A 15,450-nucleotide genomic window follows, 5' to 3' on the forward strand; every position below is an offset into this window, starting at 1 on the left:
CTTTGTATCATTTCAATTCACCAATTTGGTGTTCCACTTGAATTCTGTATTCACCAATCACTGCTTAAATGTTGTTACGTGAATCGAGGGGTCAATTATATTTTTTTCAAAATTCATCAAGGAAAAACTTTGACTCGAACAAGATATCTTGAAGCGGAGAAGATAAAAAAAAAAAAAACACAAAAAAACATGATATTTTCCTTCGACCTAAAAAAAACCGGCAACTACTTGGCGAAAGACTCACATTACCACAAAAGTGAAGAGAAAATGGGTTAGGATCCAGAATGATTGTAATATTTGTTTAATCAATTCAACATGAAATGTCGTGCAAATACATACGAAATAAGAATATTATATGACAGAGACATATGTATGATGGACGTATGCGGACGTTTCCCCTTTTCGTGTTTTCGGGGAAATCCAGAAATCGAGAAAGCGAAATCGAAAAATTGAGAAATCAGGAAATCGAGAAATCAAGAAATTGGGAAATCGAGAAAAAGAGAAAGCAAAATCGCAAAAATTTATTTATTTATTTGATTGATATATATTCTTAAACTATATAGTCAAAACAGTATAAAACCGCCAATCCAAAATGTTACGTAATGATAATCATGATGGTTTTTGTCTTTGAGACGACCCATCTTTTTTACCTGTAAACTGTAGGTGTCATTAGTCGGTGTCGAGAGATGTTGAAAAGGTCTAATACGAACCACAAAATGACCACTTTTTAATTATTAATATTGAACACCGTCAAAGCATTACCAGATAAAACAAATTTTTTTTAATTATGAAATACATTTATATGAACTTTAAAACAATGATAGTTTTCTTGATAAAAAAATATTAAAACCGCTGCAGCTAAAATATACTTTTTATTGTGCAATTCTTTTTCACTTTGTGTCTGTTCATTTGTCTATTCAGATAACTATACACTCCCTTAGGGTATCCATTCAAACACAAAGTCATGGGCATTTCCCACGCATTTGATTTGCCATTAATGTTTTTGACTTCACGGGGCTGTAGGGATGAACACGTTCAGGAGTGTTACATACATCTGTATTTCCCACGTCTGTATATGGATGGGTACATCACAGATTCCTTTCGGCTATTTTGTGACTTTTACATGTATGTATATACGGATATTAATGAGGTCAAAGGTCTTGCAAGACAATAATGGATCAGCCGTGCTTTAGAGTTATTTTGACCAGATTGAACAAAAATAACTGATATGGGAGTATTTTTGACGGGAAGTGAAGAAAAAAAACGCACTTTGTGTGTTTCAATAATGTTTCAAAATCGAAGCTCAAACCACTTCATTAATTTGAATGGTTTTCTGTGTTTTGATTTTACAAAGGAGAAGAGTTAATTGAAACTTTTGGAATAGTTCAAAGACTCTAAAAGCACGAAGATGCCTCTCACCTATGGTCTTTAACAACAAACCAGTGTCAAGATCTGAATCTTCCATAATCTAAATCTAAATGAAAAAATATCGATAGAGATTAACAAAGATTTGCAATTTTTAATAAACGCCGTAATTACAAAGTACAACCGCTGACAAGGTTATTGGCCTTGGACTGGAACGTAATAATGTTTGCTGGTTAAATTTTTTTTTTAGTTCTCAAACCCAACCACTAGCGTAAAATAATTACAGCCTTTATCGTCAATCCCTTTTTTTTCCTCACGCGTTCTAACCAAATTGGTAAAATACAATTACAATCAAAACCAAGGATTTATTGCATTCGGCTGATAATTAACTTTAACAATGTAGATAATCTTCCGTCATGTCTATTCTATGTAGCCCAAGAAAACATCATAATAAAATCATAAAATCATAATATTTATGTAGATAAATGGGTTACTGGGTATGAAATGCTACATTTTTGAATTAAATCTATATTTGTTACAAAGCTTTATAAACGTGTTGACATATTGTTTGTTTCTATAACCCGATGGAAAAAAACGTTTTTGTATAGGAAATGTTACATTGGAATGAGCAGATGTGGAACGGTTTATGTGTATACAAAAATCTATATTGTTTACAAATATTATCGTATTTATAATTGCAGGTATTGTTTAGAATATACATTAAGCATATTATTTCAGAAAAATAAGAATCCATAAAAGTCGATATATCATAAATGTCTTATTAGCAAACTATAGAGAGCCGAGGGTTATAAAACCGAAGAAAATACTAATTACTTAAATTATAACCCATTATTTTGGTTAAGATATTCGAAGTGAAAATATGGCAAATCATTGTTTCCCATGATTACTATAGAAACAGAAATGTCTAAAAATTAAAATGACTATCAGCAATGAATTAATATCAACAAATCAAATTACCACATAAGCTTTACAAATCACGTGTGCAATAGCTAATTCAAGGAAAGGCAGACACGCCCTTATAAACCAGACAGTCGGAAGCTTCAGGAATTGCAAAACATAATATTTAAAAAGGTATGTAAAACTGTTGAACATTTCTATTAACTAGTCAAAAATTAAAAAAAAAATGTCTTTATAAATGTTACTTTTAAAGGAACTCGAATTAAAGCTTTTTATCGCCGAGGAAGGTATTTTCTACGGAGTTGCGCGTCTGGCGCAAACACAAAATTTCAATCCTGGTATCTATGATTTGTTTATTTACAACCACTGGGGCGATGCCAATGCTTGGGAGTTTTTATTCCCGGAGGGTATCACAAGCCCAGTAGGCGGCACGTCTATCTCGAAATGAATTAGCATTGGTCATAATCATAAATTAACTGTTTTCAAAACTTTAAATTTGTAAAAAATTAAAGGCTTTTCTGCCTCAATAATAGATATCCTGGTATCTATGATGAATTTATATAGATAATCTAAGCTGTATTTGGCAAAACATTAAGGAATTTTTGGTCCCCAATGCTCATCAATTTCGTACTTTATTTTGCCGTTTAATTTTTTTTATTCTACCGTCACTGATGAATAAAAAAAAATTAAATTTTGGTATTTATGATTGGTTTATTTCTAGTAATATATAATCATCATACATGCTATGTTGATTGTTTACTGAAGGTTATCTTTTGTTTTTACGAGAAAACGTTCATTTGCATCGAAAAAGGTTATGGGTTTGGGGAATAAGACTAGACAATGTTTTCTGTTTATTAATTAGTCTTAAAATTAATTCAAGATGAGACTATTGACTTTCATACAAGTGAGAGGTTTAGCTAAAATTAATTCAAGATGAGACTATCGACTGTCATACAAGTGAGAGGTTTAGCTTACTATAAAACCAGATTTAATCCACCATTTTCTACATTAGAAAATGCCTGTACCAAATCAGAAATATGACAATTGTTATTCTGTTTGATGTGTTTTAGGTTTTGATTTTGCCATTTGATTAGGGACTTTCCGTTTTGAAATGTCTTCGGAGTTCAGTATTTTTGTTATAGATCTTTTCTATAGAAGTCAGTTCACTATATTAAGAAGTGCATTTTTATGGCCAGTATGTGTCATAGTGTTTTTCCAGAGACTTTTAAAACTACGGTGCTGTATTCTTACCCGCTGAAACTCCAAAACTGTTTGTTAAGAAGGCGACAATGGCCTCCGGCTATAATTACAGTAGAACTGATATACTTCACAAAAATCATAACATGGAACCTTTATTGATAAATAATTATTTAAGGGAGCTGGCTTGTCATGTTTTAGATTTTTTATCAGATTTTCGGAATCCTTTGATTTTATACATTTGAATACCTTGAAAAAATATGCCCGTTGACCCCCATTTTTCTTTTTGTAAACCTTTTACATGTTTAATGATAAGCCATCTGTAAAAGTTTTATAACACCTTTTAACTTCTTTTTAACAGTTTTTGAGAACTTCAACTTGTCAATGATAAAGAAATGAAAAGTCAAGAGAGAATATTTTCCTGCCAAAATTTCAATGGCTTATATCTCGTAATTAATAAACACGCACGGTGACCTATATTTTTTTTTTTGATCTTTGAATTCGTGCTTTGAAAAGTTAAATAGTTTGAAACTGAAAAGCAAACTTTACGACATTACTCCCAGTGGGAAATTGAGAACAGTGCAATAAAGGTCTATATTTGTATATTTCTTAAAGCAAATAAAAAAAAAGCAAATACAAAAGAAGTGAAGATGAACATATTTTCTTAATTATACAATCGTTTCATGAAAATGACAAAATAGCTAAGAAATAGGACTGATTTTCTCATTTCACACAACGGCCAAATCCTGCAATTGTTTCTATCGCAGATTTATCTATGTGCTTACGGATTCTAACATATTTTGGCATATCACTGAACAGATAACAGAACTTTAAACAACCGAAGAGAGAATACATCCTTACATCGATGTCGAGTATTCAGCAAGTATATGGCTTTTGTACACACAAAAAATCGTTTGAAGGAATTCAACAACTGTTTATATGTTTGCTGGATTTTTCAATTTCTGTATTTGTATTTTCCTGCAAATAATCCCAAGTTGAACATAGGTAATTAAGAACACTGTCTAGTCAGATAAAAAAGTGAGAAACCCAAACAATCATAAAGTTGACGAGCATTGAGGACCAAAAATTCCCAAAAGTTGTGTAAAATGCGACTAAGGCAATCTTTGCCTGAAAATAAAATCCTTAATGTTTCGAATAATTCATACTTTTGTAAACACATATTTGATAAAAGAAACTAAAAAACCCAATATAATTGAAATACAAACGTGGCGATTTTAACTGTCCGATTAACAACTTATTATTTCTAAACAGCAACGTGCATATACACACAACACGGACAAGATAATTAAGCAGGGTGGCCCATCAAGTTGTGAGAAAAAATCACTTTAACCGATACTACATAAACTGTATATATTTAAAGTCATAAGAAACCTCAAATCAAAAAAAAAATATGTATATGTTTTTAATAACTAAATGGATAGTTTTCATTATACAACTTATGTACAAATAAAATTCTTTAATTTGTACACATTTAGGAGAAGTTTACTTATTTTTAATTGCTTCCTTCCAGGAAGCGATTCGCCGACATATTTTCCGTATGCATATGACCTGAGCGTAACCCTCCTGAATATACTTCGTTTTTGTGCTGCTGTCGTTCTGATTTTTTTTTTTGCACTTCATTGTATCTCTTGTTTCGTTGTTTTCCTCTAAAAGTGTATGTGTTTACCTCAGTTTTAGTTTGTATCCTGGATTTGTTTTCTCTCAATCAACTTATGAATTTCGAACAGAGGGTTACTACTGTTGCCTTATTTAATAGTAGATTTTTTGTTCCTATATCGTTATGTATTACAGTGTGTGTCCAAATTCAGTAATGATCCGTCTAAGTTCTATTTAAGTGATATATATAATGACACTAAACGTAACATTGATGTTTGGTTTTTTTTCTGTTTCATGGACTATCATTCTCTAATTATATCGTGGATATTTACATAAGGGAACATTTAATCAAATAAGTGTTAGAATAATTGTCCCTCTCTAGATTTTGATATTTTGATTTCACTCACACGGTAAGCTAAAAACTGTACGATAAAAATAGATTTTTCTTTGATGGCTATATTTCTTTACAAACTGCTTACGATTTGTATATGTCATAATTCGTTCGCGCTCTGAAATTACAGTCAAGATTTCAAGATATTAAGATCTCGTTTAACGTAATCTATGTAAAACTGGAACATTATTATGTCAGCGAGTTCGTTACCGAAACATTACTGAGTTAATAAAGATACCAGGCTTATTTTTTGATACGCCGATCGCGCGTTTCGTCTACATAAGACTCATCAGTGACGCTCAGATTAAGTAGCCAGAGAGCTTAAACAGTATTAAGTTGGAAAACATTGAGGACCCAAAACTCCAAAAAACATGTGCCAAATACAACTAATGTAATCTTTGCCCGGGCTAAAAAAAAATCTTAGTATTTCGAATAATTCATACTTTTGCAAACAACTAATTTGTATAAAAAAAATACCTAATAATTCATATTTATGTCAACACCAAAGTGCTGACTACTGATCTGGTGATAGAACAATTACTAAATAATGTAAATCATATACAAAAATTGGTTTGACAGTTACAGTGTATACGTACTTGTTATAATGGAAGGGCCTGTAACTCAGTGGTTATGTTATGTTTAGTTTTATATTTGTACTACTTCTTTGTCTCGTATTCAATATGAAAAATCAGTTCATTAGTATGTTTTGTAAGAATGTTTTTACAATTTGTCATATTGATGCCTTATAAAGTTGATTATTTGGTATGGGTTTTGTTCACTGTTGAAGGCCATACTGCTACATTACCTGATTGCTAATTAGTTTATGGGCAATCATGCCATATCTCCTTAAAGTCTCCCAATACGCACATCAACGTTGTTTTAAGGTTGATCCAATTACAAGCTCATTCACCTGCGGGTTTCTTCAAGGTTTTGTTTTTAAACTACAAAACAAATTACCACCGAATCTTTTGTCTTTAGATAATAAGAGTGTAAATGAATTTTCAAAAACAGTGTAGAGACGACTTCTAATTCTTTGATATGACATCCGTCAAGGCTGATTACCACACTAGTTATATTCCAGTGTCTCATTGCTCGCTAGGGATAACTCTTATGATACGTTTTGTTATTTGCTTTTGCCATGTGATTATGGACTTTCCGAATTGATTTTCCTCTAAGTTCAGTATTTTTGTGATTTACCTTTTTTCTAATAATACCACTGTAATTGCTCCTTATATTATACGTACTGTTATAATCTTATAAGTAAGTAAGTAGTAAGTAAGTAATGTTACAAAATTTCATGTAAGGTATTATTGCATAATAAATTGTAGGAGAAGTTCACTACTATATAACTTTGACATTTTAAAAAAAATCAAGAGTTCAAAATTAATATATGTACTATAAGTCAGAAGAGCATAAGTTAAGGACCAAAAATTACAAATTCGACTTTCCTTAAATCATGAACCATATTTTCTTTAAAGAGAGTTTTGAAAAATTTTGACAGTTTCATTGAACAATTATATCAATATCGGACTGGATGCCATGATGTCCAGCTCATTCTGGTCAATGTAAGGTGAAACTCCTACACATGATAGAATTGAATTGTGTTCATCGATTTGTATAGATTTTGAAATTCTTTTTTATCGTTCAACTTGTTCTGAAAAAAATGCACTGCCCAATTTAGTAGAGCATCTTAACTTACTAACTGATCGTAAAACTCAAACTGAAAAATTACATCTAGACTTCATTTGTTGTAGTAGAGAATCTAAACTTACTAACTGATCGTAAAACTCAAACTGAAAAATAAACAGAACAATAAATATAGCTGTAACCCTTAAAAATAACAAAAAAAATAACAACAGGACTGATTCTTTACCCTGCTTTTAGTTTAAATATACACATTGAATTAATCAAATGTGCAGACTACACAGGGATGAAACGAGAACAGCCATTTCTAGATATTTTTTTCTGGAAAGACAAAGAAGCAATCATAACTAAACTGTATATAGGGTATTTATTTTAATGATTGTCTCATATGATACAATATATCTAATTAATAAAGAAATTCCTGTCGCTCTTATATTAAGCATTAATCAATATTTTTTTCTAAAATGAGTTACAGGGAAATACTGAACGTGTGAGATAAAAACATATAGTTCCCGAAAGCTTAGATAATTAATGAAATATTACTAACTTGCTGAAGCTGTTTACTGTTTTTTGTTGTTGAAAATATACCTTAATAGCTAAGGAGGTCCAATCTTACTTATATTGACTAGAAAAAGCGTTACTTTTTATTGTTTTCAAGTCTGATTATTGTTATTAAGTCAGTATATACAAAAATAAATAACAATACCTAACTTAAAGGCCGAAATTAAAAACCTGAAGTAGATTTAACTGTATAACATTCACATAAGAAAGCAGGTTATGATTTTAAAAAGATTGTGAAGAATACTTATTTCTTTTGTTGTTGTATTGATAATTTTAATAACTTGACATCTACTCTCTTAGAGACTGTGTTGTTAAATTTCTAAATGAACATTTATTTAAGAAAAGAGAGGCAAAAGATACCAAAATCGACATTCAAACTCACGAGTCGAAAACAAAATGACAACACCATGACTAAAAAAACAAAAACATGCTGACAGACAGACAATATAGAACAACACGAACCCTACCAAGACCTAAACCTGAAAAAAAGTCGTCAATTATGTGCGCCTTTGTGACGCCATTTACTAGACGGAGAGGAACGCATATATCCTTGCACAATTAAAGCAAAGTCTTTCTTTATGATCAAAATTATTCAGATACAATAGAATTAATGTTTGTTCTTTAGGTTCTTTATTACCACAATACTCTATAAATGACGTCATTGCTGATTGTCAAATATAGCAATTTAATGTGCTGAATAAGCCATGCAATATAGATTCAAATTATTTTAAGTTTATTGACGAAATACATGGAACTCGAAAGTTGTCTATTTAGATGACAGTAGTCAACCGAAAATCGAAGATAAAGCACTTTGAATAAAAGTGTACATAGTTTTTTTGGGGATTTTTTTTATTTGTGTCCAAAAGAATTTGTCAATTGAAAGTCTAGGGTACCAACACTTAATAATTAACTATTAGAAACCATCTTACGTTTTTCAGTTTTAAAGTGATCGGCTCTCGTTGGTTGGTTTAACTTATCCCATAACACTCTATCTTAATAAGAGTATATTTCAGGTTTCTGATTCATTGACAAAGAAATCTGTCATTATTTTTCTTTTCTTTATAGGAATAGCAAACAATGTGTTATGACATGTCTTCTTACTATGACTACTGTCCGTATGGTTGCTGTGATGAACAGAAAGACACAATATGTTGTAAATATTTTGGACCTTTTCTTGGAATATCTGTAGCGTTGGCAATTTTTGTATCTGTCCTTATTATTACTATTCTTTGCTGTAAACGACAGAAGGGATCGCCTGGAGAAATCATATCACAAGGAGACATTAACACCAGCATGATTATTGAAACATGTACGTACAACTTTGAATATACAAATATAGATTCTACCGCTTCATTGAGCGGAAACGATATTTATCTACTCAATACAGTTAAATATAACTGTCGAAGTTGGACATATATCGCATTGCACGATATCTTATAGAGTCATCTGTTTATCTGATGATGCTAAAACAAACTACAGACTAACCTTATTCGTCTGTTCGTAAGATCTGCAAAAAAATGTTTTCTTTCTATGTGATGTCATCAGACATGAACGCCTCATTACATGACGTCACACAAATAATTTCTGAGATCATCAAGAAAGATTTGTCGTCATAATCCAATCTTGTATAAAAAAACTTATATCAAATTAACTATAGTCGCCGTCAGCTGAAATTCGTAGCGGTTATCGGTAAAAAAAAATTATAAACGTTCAACTACGTTCACTCGTGATATAGATGTTTTTGAATGGAATAATCCGCCATTGTTTTTACCGGAAGTGTTTCCGTGTAGTTCAATTTCATAAAATTTGCATAAAGCGCGGGAACCTTTATCACATCAATGAAAAGAACATTACAGGAAACTCCAAAAGTGATCACTTAAAAGGTAGGTCAGTATTGGTTTTTCTTTTGACGATTTATGATTGGAATATGAAAAACTATATCTCGAGTGAACGCGATTGATACTTTAGATAATATTTTACGATAATCGCTACGAAATCAGCTGACTGCGACTATACACATTTGATTAGATAAAAATAATTATAAAGTCAGGAAAAGGATAAATCGGTTAAGAATTAGAGAAATCAATTTACAATAACACTATGATCGAGTAAAGTCAAATCAATTGAGGATACAAACTAGACCATGATTCGTAACATAGACAAATAACTGCAGGGAATATTAGGTAATCTTACAGTGCAAAAAGTATGGTCTACTTAAGGTTTTTTTAAATTGTGCATATGATCATAATCAGCATTATATCAAAAGATAAAACATAATGTGAGATTTATGACCACTGTTTTGTAATGAAATTAATAATAGCATGAATCCAAAACATATATTGGCCTTAGACACACGTGCGTCGAAGGCTAGGGACAGGGATGGATGATGCAGTTGAACTGAATGTTTAAAATGAATTTGTATTTCTTTTTACAAACGTTTGCATTTTCTTTTCTTGATAAACATCCGACATTGAAGTATTCTCTAGTGAATGGGGAAAGAAGAAATAAAAATCATTTTTTGTTTTTGATTATCGGTTAACTTTGCCGAACTATTAAATATCAAAAATGTATCAGATAAAGTACCTATTATTAAGTATGTAAATGTTTTCCAGGCACAATGAAAGAATGTTCAACTAAAGTCAACGTTAGTAAAGACACTAGCGTTGTTCCTGCGCTGCCACCTTGTTACGCTTCTATAAACCATGGGTATAAAGGAAGTATAAATGGAGAAGACCTATGTGGAATTAAATATAATAGTCACCAAGACTATCCACCGCCATATCAGCCATCAGAAAATATCTAAAATTACAAGACGACAACAGAACAACCAGAGGGAATTTGTCGAAAGTTGTTACAGCCTTTTACTGTGATTGTCAATTTAAATAATCTTTTGCATTTTGTCCAAAATGTAATGTAGTAAAATTAAGAATGTGAATGGGACATATGTCAAAGAGACAACAACTCGACCAAAAAGTAAATATTTGCTTATTCTATTGAATTTTACAAAATAAAAAAAAATCATACAAATATGAAAATTATATCTATATGTGTATTGAAAGAAAAAAGCATATCTATATGTATACTGAAAGAAAAAAGTATTTTTATAAAAAAAAAAAAGGTAAATAAAGTTTTTCAATCTTACATACTTATTATTTTGATAAAGATGAAAGATTCTTTAATGTTTAGATTTAAGAAGTTTATATTATCATTTGAAAATGCCTGTACCAAGTCAGGAACACGTCAGTTCTTGTCCATTCGTTTTTGATGCATACAAGCTGCACGTTGACACTGTTTTTCAAGGGTTTTTTTTAAATATTGTTAAAAACATTTTTTTCACTGACCGTTGTATAACCACGCCTTTATATACGTAATTGTAGATAAGAATTTCCTTTTCTAAAGCTGAGTTAACTGATAAATTCTCTGAACTTGAATGGACTTTGGTTAGCATTAGGCTAAAGTAAATCTTTAATGCTTATCATTTAAGGTGGTACCCAACACTTAAACTAAAATTTATTTGGCTCGTTTAATTTTCTTAAAATTTTGACAAAGTATTTATTTTGACCCTTTAACAAAAATATAAAAAATTCAAAAAAATTGAACCGACTGTTTTATTAGAAAAATTACACTGGTTATATAGATGTTTGACAAACATTTATTTTGATCATTGAGAAGCTTAATATTCCCTTAACAACACAACGTAACTAAAACGTTTAGCTGATTTTACAGAGTTATCTCCCTGTAGTGTTAGGTACCACCTTAACTGATTAAAATATAATATCTTGGGACATATGATTCTGTATTCACGCGATATTTAGTTACTAAGCTGCTGTTATTACATTCAGAAACAAAATATCATATTTATAGTTGCACTAGAAAAATCCATGCAGTTCAATTTGAAACGATATTCAGGGATTTTAAAGAGAGTTGTACAATGACCTTGGTCTGTATAAAATGATGCCTTGAACATGATTTATAGTTATCCTCTTCCATGGAAATGCTTTTGAGATTGATGGTTCAATGAAAAACGCCCAGTTTAGTTAGTGCTATGAAATATGATCAGTTTACCGTTTATAAGCAGATCATATTCATCAATCTGTACCACTTTTGTACCGAAGAATAATTGATTGCAATATAGAACAATATGATAACATATTATTTTGATATTGTGTGATATCGTATATTATCACAATTGCTGTTTTCTGCCTGCAACAAATATATTATGTATGTACCTAATTAACAACACATGAGATGAATATCTAACAAAAGCTTAAAGTTTGCGGTTTCGAGGATAAAATAAGGCAAAAGTAGTTTACCGATGTTCAAATTTCAAAAGTCGATTTAAAAGACAATAATTGTTACTTTGTATACATGCATCCACCACAATGTAAATCCACACTCATTCAAAATGTCACAATCGGTTATAATAACAAATAAGATATTTTTTGCATGTGGTTGCAGTTCTGCATTTTTTGTTTTTTTATAGAAAATCATTTTGTTTTTCTTCAGTAGATAAAAATACCATAATGTGTGTCCGATGTCAGAGGTTTCGCTATAAATATACAGTAAAATAACACACAAAAAAAGAACTCCGAGAAACATCGAGAACAGAAAAATCCCTTACCAAAATGCAAAATCAAAAGCTCAAACACGTAAAATGAATGGATAATAACTGTCATATACCTGACTTGGTACAGGAATTTTCACATGTAAATAACGGTGGATTAAACCTGGTTTTATTGTAAGCGAAACCTCTCACTTATATGACAGTCGAATACAATTTCATTATATTGACAACCAGTGTGAGCAAAACAAACGAAATAATAGATAGAAATGTCAAAAATAGGTCAATTTTGTGTTATAATCTTAATCACTTAAAAAAAGAAACCAAACAAATATGTCAACAAGAAAACCAAAAATACATAGAGACAAAACACAAAAGCATAAATAAAAGACAAGAATACAAAAAAATGACCATATAAGAATTTCACAACGGCGGAATATATAAATACGTAATTGAACAGATAGTCTTTAATGCACAACTGAATACAACATTCTTGTCCTGAATAGTATGTTCAGATATTTGATTTATATATATAATCGATCAATTATGACTAGTGAAAATAAGGTACATTACTTTGTTGTTGTTAAAGCAAGTCATTTTGATTGCATCTCTATGGAAAAAATAAAGTCAAAGTTAAAGAAAAAGAAAAAGAAACATACACTAGCCTTTGAAAATTCTGTCAATAATGAAATAAAAAGGGTAACACCTGCTACACAGAGGAACAAGTGATCAGTAAAGAAATATTTTTATCAACACCCTATTTGTTGAATTTGGAGATTGACTTTTTTTAACAAATTATCGTCCTTTCTATGCGAAAGAACTTTGCGCCTCAGCTTGCTTGCATCTCCTTAATTGCATATAAGACGGAGTCCGGGCAGACACGTGTGAAAAACAAGAAGATGAAAGAAGCCAAATTATTTAATTTCACATCCAGATAATTGATGATGTTTTTTCCATAAAAGATCCAAACTTTTCTTAATGGTTTTCTTTAATATATCCTCCAGAACTAAACAAATACAGAAATAACATTCTCGGCTCCCTTTGCATCACTTTTTATGTGTAACTCGAATTTGGCATAAGCAGTCATCTCAGGACTAGAGTCCTTGTCCTCAGTCCTTGTCAAACAGGATGACTTTAATTTTGTAATTATCAATTTCCCCAAACTTAGCAGTAGCATACCAACTTCACCTGCAAATTGGATATACGTTTACAAAATCGTTTGATTTTTTATCGCTTGCAGCTGCTACTAAGACTTTATAAAAAGTCGACAGTATCTGATCCGAAAGTTGATGAACCAGGGTATTGTAAAAACAAATCTCGGCGTTTTTCACAAAAAGTTCATCGGAAGATACCAAGAACTTTTTGATAAACATTCCGTTTCAACTTCACAAATAATACATGATGGTCTTGCAGTATAGATTCTATGTACTGACGTTTTTTATAATCAAACTATGTGTAATAGTGTTCTTTTTATTTGTCTTTGTTTATTTTTAAACTTCTTCTGTTTCTTATACTTCTGTTGTGTCAATATGCGGTTTTGTTTTTCTTTGTAGAAATAGTTCTGTTTTATAGTGATTAAGACTATAACACAATATTGACTGATGTACCCATATTTTGAACATTTACATACTATATCTGATTGATTTACTCACACATTGTTGTCAAACCAATTGAATACTATGCAACTCGTTTTACAAGTGAGAGGTTTAGCTAGCTATATAACCAGGTTTAATCCACCATTTTCTACATAAGAAAATGCCTGTACAAGACAGGAATATGACATTTACTTTTTTATTTGTTTGGAGTGTGTTTGAGCTTTTGAATTTGCATTTTGATAAAGAACTTTCCAATTTGCCGTTTCGAATTTTCGTTGGAGTTCGATATTTTTGTTATTTTACGTTTAAAACGAAACTGGCGTCTGTTAGAATGTTGTATCCTCATTAAATAAGAGTAAAAGCATCATCGGTGCTGATATCCATTCAATCTGACTTAAACATCCACAATGATAAAAACTTTTGTCAGGTATAAGCATTATATTTCATAAATCTTATCTATTAAGCAGAGTTTTGTCATTTAAATGAAGTTTATTCAACAGTTATGTAATCTGTAATTTCGAAGTTAGTTAGAATTATATGATACTTCATTTTCAAACTATTATCAATGTTTTTTTGTGCAATATACAAACTAATATTTCCAATGATTAATTTTAAGTTGGAGATGATGACCATAAAAAAGAAAGGAAAAAATGACACATAAGGGTCAAACAGCAATTTTAAGAATACAACCTATAACACATGGATCAATTGAAACTCGGAACATCAATAGCATAAGCTTACAGTTATTTTCATTATCAATTCCTTTCGTGAAATTGGGAAATCGTTAAAAAGAACTTATCTACAATGATTTTTAACATGAAAATGGTACCATACGTTATAAATGTATTACTCTGGCTACCATACAGCAAATGTTGTTAATAATGAACATACAGGTAAAATAAGCTACACAGAGGAACACGTGATCAGTTTGCTTGAGTTTCTTATTGACAACATATTTGTTGAATTGGAAGGTAGCCGTTTTCAACAAATTGTCGGCATTCCTATGGGATCGAACTGTGTGAACTCTCCTTGCTGACTCCTCTTATTTTCGAATGAGCCAGAGTTCCTTCAGACACTTGTCAAAAACAAGACGATCGAAAAACCCAGATCATTTAATTTCACATTCAGATAAATTGTTGATGTTCTTTCCATTAATAATCTAAACCTTATGATTGGGTTCCAATAAATATATCCCCTGGGACTAGAAAATTATAGAAACAACAAACACGTCTTTCTCTGTCTAATTTTTAGGATAATACCTCGAACTTGACATAAGTGGTCATTTAAGTACCAGAGTCTATGACAAACAAGATGATTTTAATTTTGAAATTATCAATTTCCTCCACCTCAGTAGCTATATACTAACTTCACCTGCATATGGGATATATATTTCCCAACTCATTCGGTATTCAAGAGCTTGCAGCTGCTACTCAGTGTTTAGAAGAAAATAGTTACTACTTGTATATCACACAACTTATAGTTAAACTGTCTATTACGGTTTATTGATAGTACATTCTTTTGAACAAATCTCGTCTGTTTACCATAAACCTTACTAAAAGAGGTAGACATGTTTTCTTCAAATATACACCTATACCAAATGT

The 15,450-nt window shown here is 30.9% G+C and overlaps 1 long non-coding RNA gene across 1 annotated transcript; it reads left to right on the top strand.

Moving 5' to 3' along the window:
• The first annotated feature begins 2,191 nt into the window (after positions 1 to 2,191).
• LOC134711258 (uncharacterized) lies at positions 2,192 to 10,767 on the top strand. Its single transcript, XR_010106160.1, has 3 exons — positions 2,192 to 2,457; positions 8,759 to 9,002; positions 10,306 to 10,767. It is a non-coding gene; the product is annotated as an uncharacterized LOC134711258 (long non-coding RNA).
• Positions 10,768 to 15,450: the final 4,683 nt, after the last annotated feature.

The sequence above is a fragment of the Mytilus trossulus genome, chromosome 1, assembly GCF_036588685.1.
Source record: "Mytilus trossulus isolate FHL-02 chromosome 1, PNRI_Mtr1.1.1.hap1, whole genome shotgun sequence".
Taxonomy (NCBI): domain Eukaryota; kingdom Metazoa; phylum Mollusca; class Bivalvia; order Mytilida; family Mytilidae; genus Mytilus; species Mytilus trossulus.